Source organism: Pelobates fuscus, chromosome 12, assembly GCF_036172605.1.
Source record: "Pelobates fuscus isolate aPelFus1 chromosome 12, aPelFus1.pri, whole genome shotgun sequence".
In the NCBI taxonomy this organism is placed as follows: Eukaryota; Metazoa; Chordata; class Amphibia; order Anura; family Pelobatidae; genus Pelobates; species Pelobates fuscus.
The window spans coordinates 79,159,878-79,176,559 of NC_086328.1; the positions used below are offsets into that span (position 1 = coordinate 79,159,878).

The 16,682-nt window shown below is 36.2% G+C and overlaps 12 non-coding genes across 12 annotated transcripts; all 12 read right to left on the minus strand.

Moving 5' to 3' along the window:
• Positions 1-410: 410 nt before the first annotated feature.
• Positions 411-482, minus strand: TRNAA-CGC (transfer RNA alanine (anticodon CGC)). The gene has a single exon. It is a non-coding gene; the product is annotated as a tRNA-Ala (tRNA).
• Positions 483-1,547: 1,065 nt separating this feature from the next.
• TRNAA-CGC (transfer RNA alanine (anticodon CGC)) lies at positions 1,548-1,619 on the minus strand. Its single transcript has one exon. It is a non-coding gene; the product is annotated as a tRNA-Ala (tRNA).
• Positions 1,620-2,684: 1,065 nt separating this feature from the next.
• TRNAA-CGC (transfer RNA alanine (anticodon CGC)) lies at positions 2,685-2,756 on the minus strand. Its single transcript has one exon. It is a non-coding gene; the product is annotated as a tRNA-Ala (tRNA).
• A 1,065-nt stretch (positions 2,757-3,821) lies between these two features.
• Positions 3,822-3,893, minus strand: TRNAA-CGC (transfer RNA alanine (anticodon CGC)). Its single transcript has one exon. It is a non-coding gene; the product is annotated as a tRNA-Ala (tRNA).
• A 1,065-nt stretch (positions 3,894-4,958) lies between these two features.
• Positions 4,959-5,030, minus strand: TRNAA-CGC (transfer RNA alanine (anticodon CGC)). Its single transcript has one exon. It is a non-coding gene; the product is annotated as a tRNA-Ala (tRNA).
• Positions 5,031-8,345: 3,315 nt separating this feature from the next.
• TRNAA-CGC (transfer RNA alanine (anticodon CGC)) lies at positions 8,346-8,417 on the minus strand. Its single transcript has one exon. It is a non-coding gene; the product is annotated as a tRNA-Ala (tRNA).
• Positions 8,418-9,482: 1,065 nt separating this feature from the next.
• TRNAA-CGC (transfer RNA alanine (anticodon CGC)) lies at positions 9,483-9,554 on the minus strand. The gene has a single exon. It is a non-coding gene; the product is annotated as a tRNA-Ala (tRNA).
• A 2,205-nt stretch (positions 9,555-11,759) lies between these two features.
• Positions 11,760-11,831, minus strand: TRNAA-CGC (transfer RNA alanine (anticodon CGC)). Its single transcript has one exon. It is a non-coding gene; the product is annotated as a tRNA-Ala (tRNA).
• Positions 11,832-12,897: 1,066 nt separating this feature from the next.
• TRNAA-CGC (transfer RNA alanine (anticodon CGC)) lies at positions 12,898-12,969 on the minus strand. The gene has a single exon. It is a non-coding gene; the product is annotated as a tRNA-Ala (tRNA).
• A 1,071-nt stretch (positions 12,970-14,040) lies between these two features.
• TRNAV-CAC (transfer RNA valine (anticodon CAC)) lies at positions 14,041-14,112 on the minus strand. Its single transcript has one exon. It is a non-coding gene; the product is annotated as a tRNA-Val (tRNA).
• A 1,065-nt stretch (positions 14,113-15,177) lies between these two features.
• On the minus strand, positions 15,178-15,249 carry TRNAA-CGC (transfer RNA alanine (anticodon CGC)). Its single transcript has one exon. It is a non-coding gene; the product is annotated as a tRNA-Ala (tRNA).
• Positions 15,250-16,315: 1,066 nt separating this feature from the next.
• Positions 16,316-16,387, minus strand: TRNAA-CGC (transfer RNA alanine (anticodon CGC)). The gene has a single exon. It is a non-coding gene; the product is annotated as a tRNA-Ala (tRNA).
• Positions 16,388-16,682: the final 295 nt, after the last annotated feature.

Genomic DNA, 16,682 nt, shown 5'->3' on the forward strand with positions numbered 1-16,682 from the left:
CTCTAGAATTTAAGTAGGATACGCCATATACACTATTAAAACCCCACTTAGAGAAGTTGGCAACGCTATGCTATTTTCTTTGGGAATAAGGAAATCTAATGCAGACTCTGTCCTCAGAAGGAAACCAGACACAGGATTTTTAAGACAAGAGAGGATTTGGAGCTTAAAGATTTTTCTTTGGATTGATACACTAATGTTGACATTGTTGTGTGATAATTACTAAATTGTAAAATTTTTACTTATTTAAAGAAGCTGTGAGTAAAGCCGAGTTTGTGAATATTTTGAAAACATCACTTTTTGCCTTCATATTTTTCTCGATACAATTCATCTTCTGGTGAATAAATTCTTCATTGGAACTATGTAAACAAAGTCACTCATGCCGACTCTTCTAAATTAAAATTAACTGCACCTGGAGATGCCGGGGATTGAACCCGGGGCCTCATACATGCGAAGCATGCGCTCTACCACTGAGCTACATCCCCATTACATTGCTACAGTTGTACAGAACACGACACACAAATAGAACCTCGGCTCATTCGAAAAAATAACCTTGTCTATTTTTTTTTAATAAAGTTCGTCTGAGGACTGTAGATTGCAAAATAGTTAAAAGCCTCAGATGTATATTAACAGAGGTAATAGTTGGACACATTTAACCACATCCAATGATTGTTTAGGACTCTTAGCCTACGTATGGTAACTTAGTGTCAATTGTTATATCAGATGGCTTAAATGCCCTTCCATTTATGACTTTATTGGTCAAAATATGAAGTTCTTCACTAAGTATATCATCTTCTTATCCAAAAATTATCCTCTTTTACTCGGGGAATGAGGACCTATAATCGATTTACTGACACCTCATGGACACCAGGCACCAGATTTTCTGAGACAGCAGTGAACAGGATCTTAGCAGATGTTTAATTAAGTTTGCTCACTCAACTCTAAATTGTTCAAAATCAAAACCTGAATTGCATTTTCTTTTCGGCTAAACGTTCCAAGCTGTGGAAGGAGCTATGTTGGACTCTTTTCTAAAACATCAGCCTTGAAACAATTTTAATAAAGCTTCTGTAGCCAAAGAAATGAAATTCTCATGAGAAGTCACTAAAACTACGAATGTGAGGTCAAGGAAACTTCCCGAAACTCTAGAATTTAAGTAGGATACGCCATATACACTATTAAAACCCCACTTAGAGAAGTTGGCAACGCTATGCTATTTTCTTTGGGAATAAGGAAATCTAATGCAGACTCTGTCCTCAGAAGGAAACCAGACACAGGATTTTTAAGACAAGAGAGGATTTGGAGCTTAAAGATTTTTCTTTGGATTGATACACTAATGTTGACATTGTTGTGTGATAATTACTAAATTGTAAAATTTTGACTTATTTAAAGAAGCTGTGAGTAAAGCCGAGTTTGTGAATATTTTGAAAACATCACTTTTTGCCTACATATTTTTCTCGATACAATTCATCTTCTGGTGAATAAATTCTTCATTGGAACTATGTAAACAAAGTCACTCATGCCGACTCTTCTAAATTAAAATTAACTGCACCTGGAGATGCCGGGGATTGAACCCGGGGCCTCATACATGCGAAGCAGGCGCTCTACCACTGAGCTACATCCCCATTACATTGCTACAGTTGTACAGAACACGACACACAAATAGAACCTCGGCTCATTCGAAAAAATAACCTTGTCTATTTTTTTTTAATAAAGTTTGTCTGAGGACTGTAGATTGCAAAATAGTTAAAAGCCTCAGATGTATATTAACAGAGGTAATAGTTGGACACATTTAACCACATCCAATGATTGTTTAGGACTCCTAGCCTACGTATGGTAACTTAGTGTCAATTGTTATATGAGATGGCTTAAATGCCCTTCCATTTATGACTTTATTGGTCAAAATATGAAGTTCTTCACTAAGTATGTCATCTTCTTATCCAAAAATTATCCTCTTTTACTCGGGGAATGAGGACCTATAATCGATTTACTGACACCTCATGGACACCAGGCACCAGATTTTCTGAGACAGCAGTGAACAGGATCTTAGCAGATGTTTAATTAAGTTTGCTCACTCAACTCTAAATTGTTCAAAATCAAAACCTGAATTGCATTTTCTTTTCGGCTAAACGTTCCAAGCTGTGGAAGGAGCTATGTTGGACTCTTTTCTAAAACATCAGCCTTGAAACAATTTTAATAAAGCTTCTGTAGCCAAAGAAATGAAATTCTCATGAGAAGTCACTAAAACTACGAATGTGAGGTCAAGGAAACTTCCCGAAACTCTAGAATTTAAGTAGGATACGCCATATACACTATTAAAACCCCACTTAGAGAAGTTGGCAACGCTATGCTATTTTCTTTGGGAATAAGGAAATCTAATGCAGACTCTGTCCTCAGAAGGAAACCAGACACAGGATTTTTAAGACAAGAGAGGATTTGGAGCTTAAAGATTTTTCTTTGGATTGATACACTAATGTTGACATTGTTGTGTGATAATTACTAAATTGTAAAATTTTTACTTATTTAAAGAAGCTGTGAGTAAAGCCGAGTTTGTGAATATTTTGAAAACATCACTTTTTGCCTTCATATTTTTCTCGATACAATTCATCTTCTGGTGAATAAATTCTTCATTGGAACTATGTAAACAAAGTCACTCATGCCGACTCTTCTAAATTAAAATTAACTGCACCTGGAGATGCCGGGGATTGAACCCGGGGCCTCATACATGCGAAGCATGCGCTCTACCACTGAGCTACATCCCCATTACATTGCTACAGTTGTACAGAACACGACACACAAATAGAACCTCGGCTCATTCGAAAAAATAACCTTGTCTATTTTTTTTTAATAAAGTTCGTCTGAGGACTGTAGATTGCAAAATAGTTAAAAGCCTCAGATGTATATTAACAGAGGTAATAGTTGGACACATTTAACCACATCCAATGATTGTTTAGGACTCTTAGCCTACGTATGGTAACTTAGTGTCAATTGTTATATCAGATGGCTTAAATGCCCTTCCATTTATGACTTTATTGGTCAAAATATGAAGTTCTTCACTAAGTATATCATCTTCTTATCCAAAAATTATCCTCTTTTACTCGGGGAATGAGGACCTATAATCGATTTACTGACACCTCATGGACACCAGGCACCAGATTTTCTGAGACAGCAGTGAACAGGATCTTAGCAGATGTTTAATTAAGTTTGCTCACTCAACTCTAAATTGTTCAAAATCAAAACCTGAATTGCATTTTCTTTTCGGCTAAACGTTCCAAGCTGTGGAAGGAGCTATGTTGGACTCTTTTCTAAAACATCAGCCTTGAAACAATTTTAATAAAGCTTCTGTAGCCAAAGAAATGAAATTCTCATGAGAAGTCACTAAAACTACGAATGTGAGGTCAAGGAAACTTCCCGAAACTCTAGAATTTAAGTAGGATACGCCATATACACTATTAAAACCCCACTTAGAGAAGTTGGCAACGCTATGCTATTTTCTTTGGGAATAAGGAAATCTAATGCAGACTCTGTCCTCAGAAGGAAACCAGACACAGGATTTTTAAGACAAGAGAGGATTTGGAGCTTAAAGATTTTTCTTTGGATTGATACACTAATGTTGACATTGTTGTGTGATAATTACTAAATTGTAAAATTTTGACTTATTTAAAGAAGCTGTGAGTAAAGCCGAGTTTGTGAATATTTTGAAAACATCACTTTTTGCCTACATATTTTTCTCGATACAATTCATCTTCTGGTGAATAAATTCTTCATTGGAACTATGTAAACAAAGTCACTCATGCCGACTCTTCTAAATTAAAATTAACTGCACCTGGAGATGCCGGGGATTGAACCCGGGGCCTCATACATGCGTAGCATGCGCTCTACCACTGAGCTACATCCCCATTACATTGCTACAGTTGTACAGAACACGACACACAAATAGAACCTCGGCTCATTCGAAAAAATAACCTTGTCTATTTTTTTTTAATAAAGTTCGTCTGAGGACTGTAGATTGCAAAATAGTTAAAAGCCTCAGATGTATATTAACAGAGGTAATAGTTGGACACATTTAACCACATCCAATGATTGTTTAGGACTCCTAGCCTACGTATGGTAACTTAGTGTCAATTGTTATATCAGATGGCTTAAATGCCCTTCCATTTATGACTTTATTGGTCAAAATATGAAGTTCTTCACTAAGTATATCATCTTCTTATCCAAAAATTATCCTCTTTTACTCGGGGAATGAGGACCTATAATCGATTTACTGACACCTCATGGACACCAGGCACCAGATTTTCTGAGACAGCAGTGAACAGGATCTTAGCAGATGTTTAATTAAGTTTGCTCACTCAACTCTAAATTGTTCAAAATCAAAACCTGAATTGCATTTTCTTTTCGGCTAAACGTTCCAAGCTGTGGAAGGAGCTATGTTGGACTCTTTTCTAAAACATCAGCCTTGAAACAATTTTAATAAAGCTTCTGTAGCCAAAGAAATGAAATTCTCATGAGAAGTCACTAAAACTACGAATGTGAGGTCAAGGAAACTTCCCGAAACTCTAGAATTTAAGTAGGATACGCCATATACACTATTAAAACCCCACTTAGAGAAGTTGGCAACGCTATGCTATTTTCTTTGGGAATAAGGAAATCTAATGCAGACTCTGTCCTCAGAAGGAAACCAGACACAGGATTTTTAAGACAAGAGAGGATTTGGAGCTTAAAGATTTTTCTTTGGATTGATACACTAATGTTGACATTGTTGTGTGATAATTACTAAATTGTAAAATTTTGACTTATTTAAAGAAGCTGTGACTAAAGCCGAGTTTGTGAATATTTTGAAAACATCACTTTTTGCCTACATATTTTTCTCGATACAATTCATCTTCTGGTGAATAAATTCTTCATTGGAACTATGTAAACAAAGTCACTCATGCCGACTCTTCTAAATTAAAATTAACTGCACCTGGAGATGCCGGGGATTGAACCCGGGGCCTCATACATGCGTAGCATGCGCTCTACCACTGAGCTACATCCCCATTACATTGCTACAGTTGTACAGAACACGACACACAAATAGAACCTCGGCTCATTCGAAAAAATAACCTTGTCTATTTTTTTTTAATAAAGTTCGTCTGAGGACTGTAGATTGCAAAATAGTTAAAAGCCTCAGATGTATATTAACAGAGGTAATAGTTGGACACATTTAACCACATCCAATGATTGTTTAGGACTCCTAGCCTACGTATGGTAACTTAGTGTCAATTGTTATATCAGATGGCTTAAATGCCCTTCCATTTATGACTTTATTGGTCAAAATATGAAGTTCTTCACTAAGTATATCATCTTCTTATCCAAAAATTATCCTCTTTTACTCGGGGAATGAGGACCTATAATCGATTTACTGACACCTCATGGACACCAGGCACCAGATTTTCTGAGACAGCAGTGAACAGGATCTTAGCAGATGTTTAATTAAGTTTGCTCACTCAACTCTAAATTGTTCAAAATCAAAACCTGAATTGCATTTTCTTTTCGGCTAAACGTTCCAAGCTGTGGAAGGAGCTATGTTGGACTCTTTTCTAAAACATCAGCCTTGAAACAATTTTAATAAAGCTTCTGTAGCCAAAGAAATGAAATTCTCATGAGAAGTCACTAAAACTACGAATGTGAGGTCAAGGAAACTTCCCGAAACTCTAGAATTTAAGTAGGATACGCCATATACACTATTAAAACCCCACTTAGAGAAGTTGGCAACGCTATGCTATTTTCTTTGGGAATAAGGAAATCTAATGCAGACTCTGTCCTCAGAAGGAAACCAGACACAGGATTTTTAAGACAAGAGAGGATTTGGAGCTTAAAGATTTTTCTTTGGATTGATACACTAATGTTGACATTGTTGTGTGATAATTACTAAATTGTAAAATTTTGACTTATTTAAAGAAGCTGTGACTAAAGCCGAGTTTGTGAATATTTTGAAAACATCACTTTTTGCCTACATATTTTTCTCGATACAATTCATCTTCTGGTGAATAAATTCTTCATTGGAACTATGTAAACAAAGTCACTCATGCCGACTCTTCTAAATTAAAATTAACTGCCGGGGATTGAACCCAGGGACTCATACATGCGAAGCATGCGCTCTACCACTGAGCTACATCCCCATTACATTGCTACAGTTGTACAGAACACGACACACAAATAGAACCTCGGCTCATTCGAAAAAATAACCTTGTCTATTTTTTTTTAATAAAGTTCGTCTGAGGACTGTAGATTGCAAAATAGTTAAAAGCCTCAGATGTATATTAACAGAGGTAATAGTTGGACACATTTAACCACATCCAATGATTGTTTAGGACTCCTAGCCTACGTATGGTAACTTAGTGTCAATTGTTATATCAGATGGCTTAAATGCCCTTCCATTTATGACTTTATTGGTCAAAATATGAAGTTCTTCACTAAGTATATCATCTTCTTATCCAAAAATTATCCTCTTTTACTCGGGGAATGAGGACCTATAATCGATTTACTGACACCTCATGGACACCAGGCACCAGATTTTCTGAGACAGCAGTGAACAGGATCTTAGCAGATGTTTAATTAAGTTTGCTCACTCAACTCTAAATTGTTCAAAATCAAAACCTGAATTGCATTTTCTTTTCGGCTAAACGTTCCAAGCTGTGGAAGGAGCTATGTTGGACTCTTTTCTAAAACATCAGCCTTGAAACAATTTTAATAAAGCTTCTGTAGCCAAAGAAATGAAATTCTCATGAGAAGTCACTAAAACTACGAATGTGAGGTCAAGGAAACTTCCCGAAACTCTAGAATTTAAGTAGGATACGCCATATACACTATTAAAACCCCACTTAGAGAAGTTGGCAACGCTATGCTATTTTCTTTGGGAATAAGGAAATCTAATGCAGACTCTGTCCTCAGAAGGAAACCAGACACAGGATTTTTAAGACAAGAGAGGATTTGGAGCTTAAAGATTTTTCTTTGGATTGATACACTAATGTTGACATTGTTGTGTGATAATTACTAAATTGTAAAATTTTGACTTATTTAAAGAAGCTGTGACTAAAGCCGAGTTTGTGAATATTTTGAAAACATCACTTTTTGCCTACATATTTTTCTCGATACAATTCATCTTCTGGTGAATAAATTCTTCATTGGAACTATGTAAACAAAGTCACTCATGCCGACTCTTCTAAATTAAAATTAACTGCCGGGGATTGAACCCAGGGACTCATACATGCGAAGCATGCGCTCTACCACTGAGCTACATCCCCATTACATTGCTACAGTTGTACAGAACACGACACACAAATAGAACCTCGGCTCATTCGAAAAAATAACCTTGTCTATTTTTTTTTAATAAAGTTCGTCTGAGGACTGTAGATTGCAAAATAGTTAAAAGCCTCAGATGTATATTAACAGAGGTAATAGTTGGACACATTTAACCACATCCAATGATTGTTTAGGACTCCTAGCCTACGTATGGTAACTTAGTGTCAATTGTTATATCAGATGGCTTAAATGCCCTTCCATTTATGACTTTATTGGTCAAAATATGAAGTTCTTCACTAAGTATATCATCTTCTTATCCAAAAATTATCCTCTTTTACTCGGGGAATGAGGACCTATAATCGATTTACTGACACCTCATGGACACCAGGCACCAGATTTTCTGAGACAGCAGTGAACAGGATCTTAGCAGATGTTTAATTAAGTTTGCTCACTCAACTCTAAATTGTTCAAAATCAAAACCTGAATTGCATTTTCTTTTCGGCTAAACGTTCCAAGCTGTGGAAGGAGCTATGTTGGACTCTTTTCTAAAACATCAGCCTTGAAACAATTTTAATAAAGCTTCTGTAGCCAAAGAAATGAAATTCTCATGAGAAGTCACTAAAACTACGAATGTGAGGTCAAGGAAACTTCCCGAAACTCTAGAATTTAAGTAGGATACGCCATATACACTATTAAAACCCCACTTAGAGAAGTTGGCAACGCTATGCTATTTTCTTTGGGAATAAGGAAATCTAATGCAGACTCTGTCCTCAGAAGGAAACCAGACACAGGATTTTTAAGACAAGAGAGGATTTGGAGCTTAAAGATTTTTCTTTGGATTGATACACTAATGTTGACATTGTTGTGTGATAATTACTAAATTGTAAAATTTTGACTTATTTAAAGAAGCTGTGAGTAAAGCCGAGTTTGTGAATATTTTGAAAACATCACTTTTTGCCTACATATTTTTCTCGATACAATTCATCTTCTGGTGAATAAATTCTTCATTGGAACTATGTAAACAAAGTCACTCATGCCGACTCTTCTAAATTAAAATTAACTGCACCTGGAGATGCCGGGGATTGAACCCGGGGCCTCATACATGCGAAGCATGCGCTCTACCACTGAGCTACATCCCCATTACATTGCTACAGTTGTACAGAACACGACACACAAATAGAACCTCGGCTCATTCGAAAAAATAACCTTGTCTATTTTTTTTTAATAAAGTTCGTCTGAGGACTGTAGATTGCAAAATAGTTAAAAGCCTCAGATGTATATTAACAGAGGTAATAGTTGGACACATTTAACCACATCCAATGATTGTTTAGGACTCCTAGCCTACGTATGGTAACTTAGTGTCAATTGTTATATCAGATGGCTTAAATGCCCTTCCATTTATGACTTTATTGGTCAAAATATGAAGTTCTTCACTAAGTATATCATCTTCTTATCCAAAAATTATCCTCTTTTACTCGGGGAATGAGGACCTATAATCGATTTACTGACACCTCATGGACACCAGGCACCAGATTTTCTGAGACAGCAGTGAACAGGATCTTAGCAGATGTTTAATTAAGTTTGCTCACTCAACTCTAAATTGTTCAAAATCAAAACCTGAATTGCATTTTCTTTTCGGCTAAACGTTCCAAGCTGTGGAAGGAGCTATGTTGGACTCTTTTCTAAAACATCAGCCTTGAAACAATTTTAATAAAGCTTCTGTAGCCAAAGAAATGAAATTCTCATGAGAAGTCACTAAAACTACGAATGTGAGGTCAAGGAAACTTCCCGAAACTCTAGAATTTAAGTAGGATACGCCATATACATTATTAAAACCCCACTTAGAGAAGTTGGCAACGCTATGCTATTTTCTTTGGGAATAAGGAAATCTAATGCAGACTCTGTCCTCAGAAGGAAACCAGACACAGGATTTTTAAGACAAGAGAGGATTTGGAGCTTAAAGATTTTTCTTTGGATTGATACACTAATGTTGACATTGTTGTGTGATAATTACTAAATTGTAAAATTTTGACTTATTTAAAGAAGCTGTGAGTAAAGCCGAGTTTGTGAATATTTTGAAAACATCACTTTTTGCCTACATATTTTTCTCGATACAATTCATCTTCTGGTGAATAAATTCTTCATTGGAACTATGTAAACAAAGTCACTCATGCCGACTCGTCTAAATTAAAATTAACTGCACCTGGAGATGCCGGGGATTGAACCCGGGGCCTCATACATGCGAAGCATGCGCTCTACCACTGAGCTACATCCCCATTACATTGCTACAGTTGTACAGAACACGACACACAAATAGAACCTCGGCTCATTCGAAAAAATAACCTTGTCTATTTTTTTTTAATAAAGTTCGTCTGAGGACTGTAGATTGCAAAATAGTTAAAAGCCTCAGATGTATATTAACAGAGGTAATAGTTGGACACATTTAACCACATCCAATGATTGTTTAGGACTCCTAGCCTACGTATGGTAACTTAGTGTCAATTGTTATATCAGATGGCTTAAATGCCCTTCCATTTATGACTTTATTGGTCAAAATATGAAGTTCTTCACTAAGTATATCATCTTCTTATCCAAAAATTATCCTCTTTTACTCGGGGAATGAGGACCTATAATCGATTTACTGACACCTCATGGACACCAGGCACCAGATTTTCTGAGACAGCAGTGAACAGGATCTTAGCAGATGTTTAATTAAGTTTGCTCACTCAGCTCTAAATTGTTCAAAATCAAAACCTGAATTGCATTTTCTTTTCGGCTAAACGTTCCAAGCTGTGGAAGAGCTATGTTGGACTCTTTTCTAAAACATCAGCCTTGAAACAATTTTAATAAAGCTTCTGTAGCCAAAGAAATGAAATTCTCATGAGAAGTCACTAAAACTACGAATGTGAGGTCAAGGAAACTTCCCGAAACTCTAGAATTTAAGTAGGATACGCCATATACACTATTAAAACCCCACTTAGAGAAGTTGGCAACGCTATGCTATTTTCTTTGGGAATAAGGAAATCTAATGCAGACTCTGTCCTCAGAAGGAAACCAGACACAGGATTTTTAAGACAAGAGAGGATTTGGAGCTTAAAGATTTTTCTTTGGATTGATACACTAATGTTGACATTGTTGTGTGATAATTACTAAATTGTAAAATTTTGACTTATTTAAAGAAGCTGTGACTAAAGCCGAGTTTGTGAATATTTTGAAAACATCACTTTTTGCCTACATATTTTTCTCGATACAATTCATCTTCTGGTGAATAAATTCTTCATTGGAACTATGTAAACAAAGTCACTCATGCCGACTCTTCTAAATTAAAATTAATCCCCGGCATCCCCTCATGCCGGGGATTGAACCCGGGGCCTCAAACATGTGAAGCATGCGCTCTACCACTGAGCTACATCCCCATTACATTGCTACAGTTGTACAGAACACGACACACAAATAGAACCTCGGCTCATTCGAAAAAATAACCTTGTCTATTTTTTTTTAATAAAGTTCGTCTGAGGACTGTAGATTGCAAAATAGTTAAAAGCCTCAGATGTATATTAACAGAGGTAATAGTTGGACACATTTAACCACATCCAATGATTGTTTAGGACTCCTAGCCTACGTATGGTAACTTAGTGTCAATTGTTATATCAGATGGCTTAAATGCCCTTCCATTTATGACTTTATTGGTCAAAATATGAAGTTCTTCACTAAGTATATCATCTTCTTATCCAAAAATTATCCTCTTTTACTCGGGGAATGAGGACCTATAATCGATTTACTGACACCTCATGGACACCAGGCACCAGATTTTCTGAGACAGCAGTGAACAGGATCTTAGCAGATGTTTAATTAAGTTTGCTCACTCAACTCTAAATTGTTCAAAATCAAAACCTGAATTGCATTTTCTTTTTGGCTAAACGTTCCAAGCTGTGGAAGGAGCTATGTTGGACTCTTTTCTAAAACATCAGCCTTGAAACAATTTTAATAAAGCTTCTGTAGCCAAAGAAATGAAATTCTCATGAGAAGTCACTAAAACTACGAATGTGAGGTCAAGGAAACTTCCCGAAACTCTAGAATTTAAGTAGGATACGCCATATACACTATTAAAACCCCACTTAGAGAAGTTGGCAACGCTATGCTATTTTCTTTGGTTATAAGGAAATCTAATGCAGACTCTGTCCTCAGAAGGAAACCAGACACAGGATTTTTAAGACAAGAGAGGATTTGGAGCTTAAAGATTTTTCTTTGGATTGATACACTAATGTTGACATTGTTGTGTGATAATTACTAAATTGTAAAATTTTGACTTATTTAAAGAAGCTGTGAGTAAAGCCGAGTTTGTGAATATTTTGAAAACATCACTTTTTGCCTACATATTTTTCTCGATACAATTCATCTTCTGGTGAATAAATTCTTCATTGGAACTATGTAAACAAAGTCACTCATGCCGACTCTTCTAAATTAAAATTAACTGCACCTGGAGATGCCGGGGATTGAACCCGGGGCCTCATACATGCGAAGCATGCGCTCTACCAGTGAGCTACATCCCCATTACATTGCTACAGTTGTACAGAACACGACACACAAATAGAACCTCGGCTCATTCGAAAAAATAACCTTGTCTATTTTTTTTTAAATAAAGTTCGTCTGAGGACTGTAGATTGCAAAATAGTTAAAAGCCTCAGATGTATATTAACAGAGGTAATAGTTGGACACATTTAACCACATCCAATGATTGTTTAGGACTCCTAGCCTACGTATGGTGACTTAGTGTCAATTGTTATATCAGATGGCTTAAATGCCCTTCCTTTTATGACTTTATTGGTCAAAATATGAAGTTCTTCACTAAGTATATCATCTTCTTATCCAAAAATTATCCTCTTTTACTCGGGGAATGAGGACCTATAATCGATTTACTGACACCTCATGGACACCAGGCACCAGATTTTCTGAGACAGCAGTGAACAGGATCTTAGCAGATGTTTAATTAAGTTTGCTCACTCAACTCTAAATTGTTCAAAATCAAAACCTGAATTGCATTTTCTTTTCGGCTAAACGTTCCAAGCTGTGGAAGGAGCTATGTTGGACTCTTTTCTAAAACATCAGCCTTGAAACAATTTTAATAAAGCTTCTGTAGCCAAAGAAATGAAATTCTCATGAGAAGTCACTAAAACTACGAATGTGAGGTCAAGGAAACTTCCCGAAACTCTAGAATTTAAGTAGGATACGCCATATACATTATTAAAACCCCACTTAGAGAAGTTGGCAACGCTATGCTATTTTCTTTGGGAATAAGGAAATCTAATGCAGACTCTGTCCTCAGAAGGAAACCAGACACAGGATTTTTAAGACAAGAGAGGATTTGGAGCTTAAAGATTTTTCTTTGGATTGATACACTAATGTTGACATTGTTGTGTGATAATTACTAAATTGTAAAATTTTGACTTATTTAAAGAAGCTGTGAGTAAAGCCGAGTTTGTGAATATTTTGAAAACATCACTTTTTGCCTACATATTTTTCTCGATACAATTCATCTTCTGGTGAATAAATTCTTCATTGGAACTATGTAAACAAAGTCACTCATGCCGACTCTTCTAAATTAAAATTAACTGCACCTGGAGATGCCGGGGATTGAACCCGGGGCCTCATACATGCGAAGCATGCGCTCTACCACTGAGCTACATCCCCATTACATTGCTACAGTTGTACAGAACACGACACACAAATAGAACCTCGGCTCATTCGAAAAAATAACCTTGTCTATTTTTTTTTAATAAAGTTCGTCTGAGGACTGTAGATTGCAAAATAGTTAAAAGCCTCAGATGTATATTAACAGAGGTAATAGTTGGACACATTTAACCACATCCAATGATTGTTTAGGACTCCTAGCCTACGTATGGTAACTTAGTGTCAATTGTTATATCAGATGGCTTAAATGCCCTTCCATTTATGACTTTATTGGTCAAAATATGAAGTTCTTCACTAAGTATATCATCTTCTTATCCAAAAATTATCCTCTTTTACTCGGGGAATGAGGACCTATAATCGATTTACTGACACCTCATGGACACCAGGCACCAGATTTTCTGAGACAGCAGTGAACAGGATCTTAGCAGATGTTTAATTAAGTTTGCTCACTCAGCTCTAAATTGTTCAAAATCAAAACCTGAATTGCATTTTCTTTTCGGCTAAACGTTCCAAGCTGTGGAAGAGCTATGTTGGACTCTTTTCTAAAACATCAGCCTTGAAACAATTTTAATAAAGCTTCTGTAGCCAAAGAAATGAAATTCTCATGAGAAGTCACTAAAACTACGAATGTGAGGTCAAGGAAACTTCCCGAAACTCTAGAATTTAAGTAGGATACGCCATATACACTATTAAAACCCCACTTAGAGAAGTTGGCAACGCTATGCTATTTTCTTTGGGAATAAGGAAATCTAATGCAGACTCTGTCCTCAGAAGGAAACCAGACACAGGATTTTTAAGACAAGAGAGGATTTGGAGCTTAAAGATTTTTCTTTGGATTGATACACTAATGTTGACATTGTTGTGTGATAATTACTAAATTGTAAAATTTTGACTTATTTAAAGAAGCTGTGACTAAAGCCGAGTTTGTGAATATTTTGAAAACATCACTTTTTGCCTACATATTTTTCTCGATACAATTCATCTTCTGGTGAATAAATTCTTCATTGGAACTATGTAAACAAAGTCACTCATGCCGACTCTTCTAAATTAAAATTAATCCCCGGCATCCCCTGGAGATGCCGGGGATTGAACCCGGGGCCTCAAACATGTGAAGCATGCGCTCTACCACTGAGCTACATCCCCATTACATTGCTACAGTTGTACAGAACACGACACACAAATAGAACCTCGGCTCATTCGAAAAAATAACCTTGTCTATTTTTTTTTAATAAAGTTCGTCTGAGGACTGTAGATTGCAAAATAGTTAAAAGCCTCAGATTTATATTAACAGAGGTAATAGTTGGACACATTTAACCACATCCAATGATTGTTTAGGACTCCTAGCCTACGTATGGTAACTTAGTGTCAATTGTTATATCAGATGGCTTAAATGCCCTTCCATTTATGACTTTATTGGTCAAAATATGAAGTTCTTCACTAAGTATATCATCTTCTTATCCAAAAATTATCCTCTTTTACTCGGGGAATGAGGACCTATAATCGATTTACTGACACCTCATGGACACCAGGCACCAGATTTTCTGAGACAGCAGTGAACAGGATCTTAGCAGATGTTTAATTAAGTTTGCTCACTCAACTCTAAATTGTTCAAAATCAAAACCTGAATTGCATTTTCTTTTTGGCTAAACGTTCCAAGCTGTGGAAGGAGCTATGTTGGACTCTTTTCTAAAACATCAGCCTTGAAACAATTTTAATAAAGCTTCTGTAGCCAAAGAAATGAAATTCTCATGAGAAGTCACTAAAACTACGAATGTGAGGTCAAGGAAACTTCCCGAAACTCTAGAATTTAAGTAGGATACGCCATATACACTATTAAAACCCCACTTAGAGAAGTTGGCAACGCTATGCTATTTTCTTTGGGAATAAGGAAATCTAATGCAGACTCTGTCCTCAGAAGGAAACCAGACACAGGATTTTTAAGACAAGAGAGGATTTGGAGCTTAAAGATTTTTCTTTGGATTGATACACTAATGTTGACATTGTTGTGTGATAATTACTAAATTGTAAAATTTTGACTTATTTAAAGAAGCTGTGAGTAAAGCCGAGTTTGTGAATATTTTGAAAACATCACTTTTTGCCTACATATTTTTCTCGATACAATTCATCTTCTGGTGAATAAATTCTTCATTGGAACTATGTAAACAAAGTCACTCATGCCGACTCTTCTAAATTAAAATTAACTGCACCTGGAGATGCCGGGGATTGAACCCGGGGCCTCATACATGCGAAGCATGCGCTCTACCACTGAGCTACATCCCCATTACATTGCTACAGTTGTACAGAACACGACACACAAATAGAACCTCGGCTCATTCGAAAAAATAACCTTGTCTATTTTTTTTTAAATAAAGTTCGTCTGAGGACTGTAGATTGCAAAATAGTTAAAAGCCTCAGATGTATATTAACAGAGGTAATAGTTGGACACATTTAACCACATCCAATGATTGTTTAGGACTCCTAGCCTACGTATGGTGACTTAGTGTCAATTGTTATATCAGATGGCTTAAATGCCCTTCCTTTTATGACTTTATTGGTCAAAATATGAAGTTCTTCACTAAGTATATCATCTTCTTATCCAAAAATTATCCTCTTTTACTCGGGGAATGAGGAACTATAATCGATTTACTGACACCTCATGGACACCAGGCACCAGATTTTCTGAGACAGCAGTGAACAGGATCTTAGCAGATGTTTAATTAAGTTTGCTCACTCAACTCTAAATTGTTCAAAATCAAAACCTGAATTGCATTTTCTTTTCGGCTTAACGTTCCAAGCTGTGGAAGGAGCTATGTTGGACTCTTTTCTAAAACATCAGCCTTGAAACAATTTTAATAAAGCTTCTGTAGCCAAAGAAATGAAATTCTCATGAGAAGTCACTAAAACTACGAATGTGAGGTCAAGGAAACTTCCCGAAACTCTAGAATTTAAGTAGGATACGCCATATACACTATTAAAACCCCACTTAGAGAAGTTGGCAACGCTATGCTATTTTCTTTGGGAATAAGGAAATCTAATGCAGACTCTGTCCTCAGAAGGAAACCAGACACAGGATTTTTAAGACAAGAGAGGATTTGGAGCTTAAAGATTTTTCTTTGGATTGATACACTAATGTTGACATTGTTGTGTGATAATTACTAAATTGTAAAATTTTGACTTATTTAAAGAAGCTGTGAGTAAAGCCGAGTTTGTGAATATTTTGAAAACATCACTTTTTGCCTACATATTTTTCTCGATACAATTCATCTTGTGGTGAATTAATTCTTCATTGGAACTATGTAAACAAAGTCACTCATGCCGACTCTTCTAAATTAAAATTAACTGCACCTGGAGATGCCGGGGATTGAACCCGGGGCCTCATACATGCGAAGCATGCGCTCTACGACTGAGCTACATCCCCATTACATTGCTACAGTTGTACAGAACACGACACACAAATAGAACCTCGGCTCATTCGAAAAAATAACATTGTCTATTTTTTTTTAATAAAGTTTGTCTGAGGACTGTAGATTGCAAAATAGTTAAAAGCCTCAGATGTATATTAACAGAGGTAATAGTTGGACACATTTAACCACATCCAATGATTGTTTAGGACTCCTAGCCTACGTATGGTAACTTAGTGTCAATTGTTATATCAGATGGCTTAAATGCCCTTCCATTTATGACTTTATTGGTCAAAATATGAAGTTCTTCAC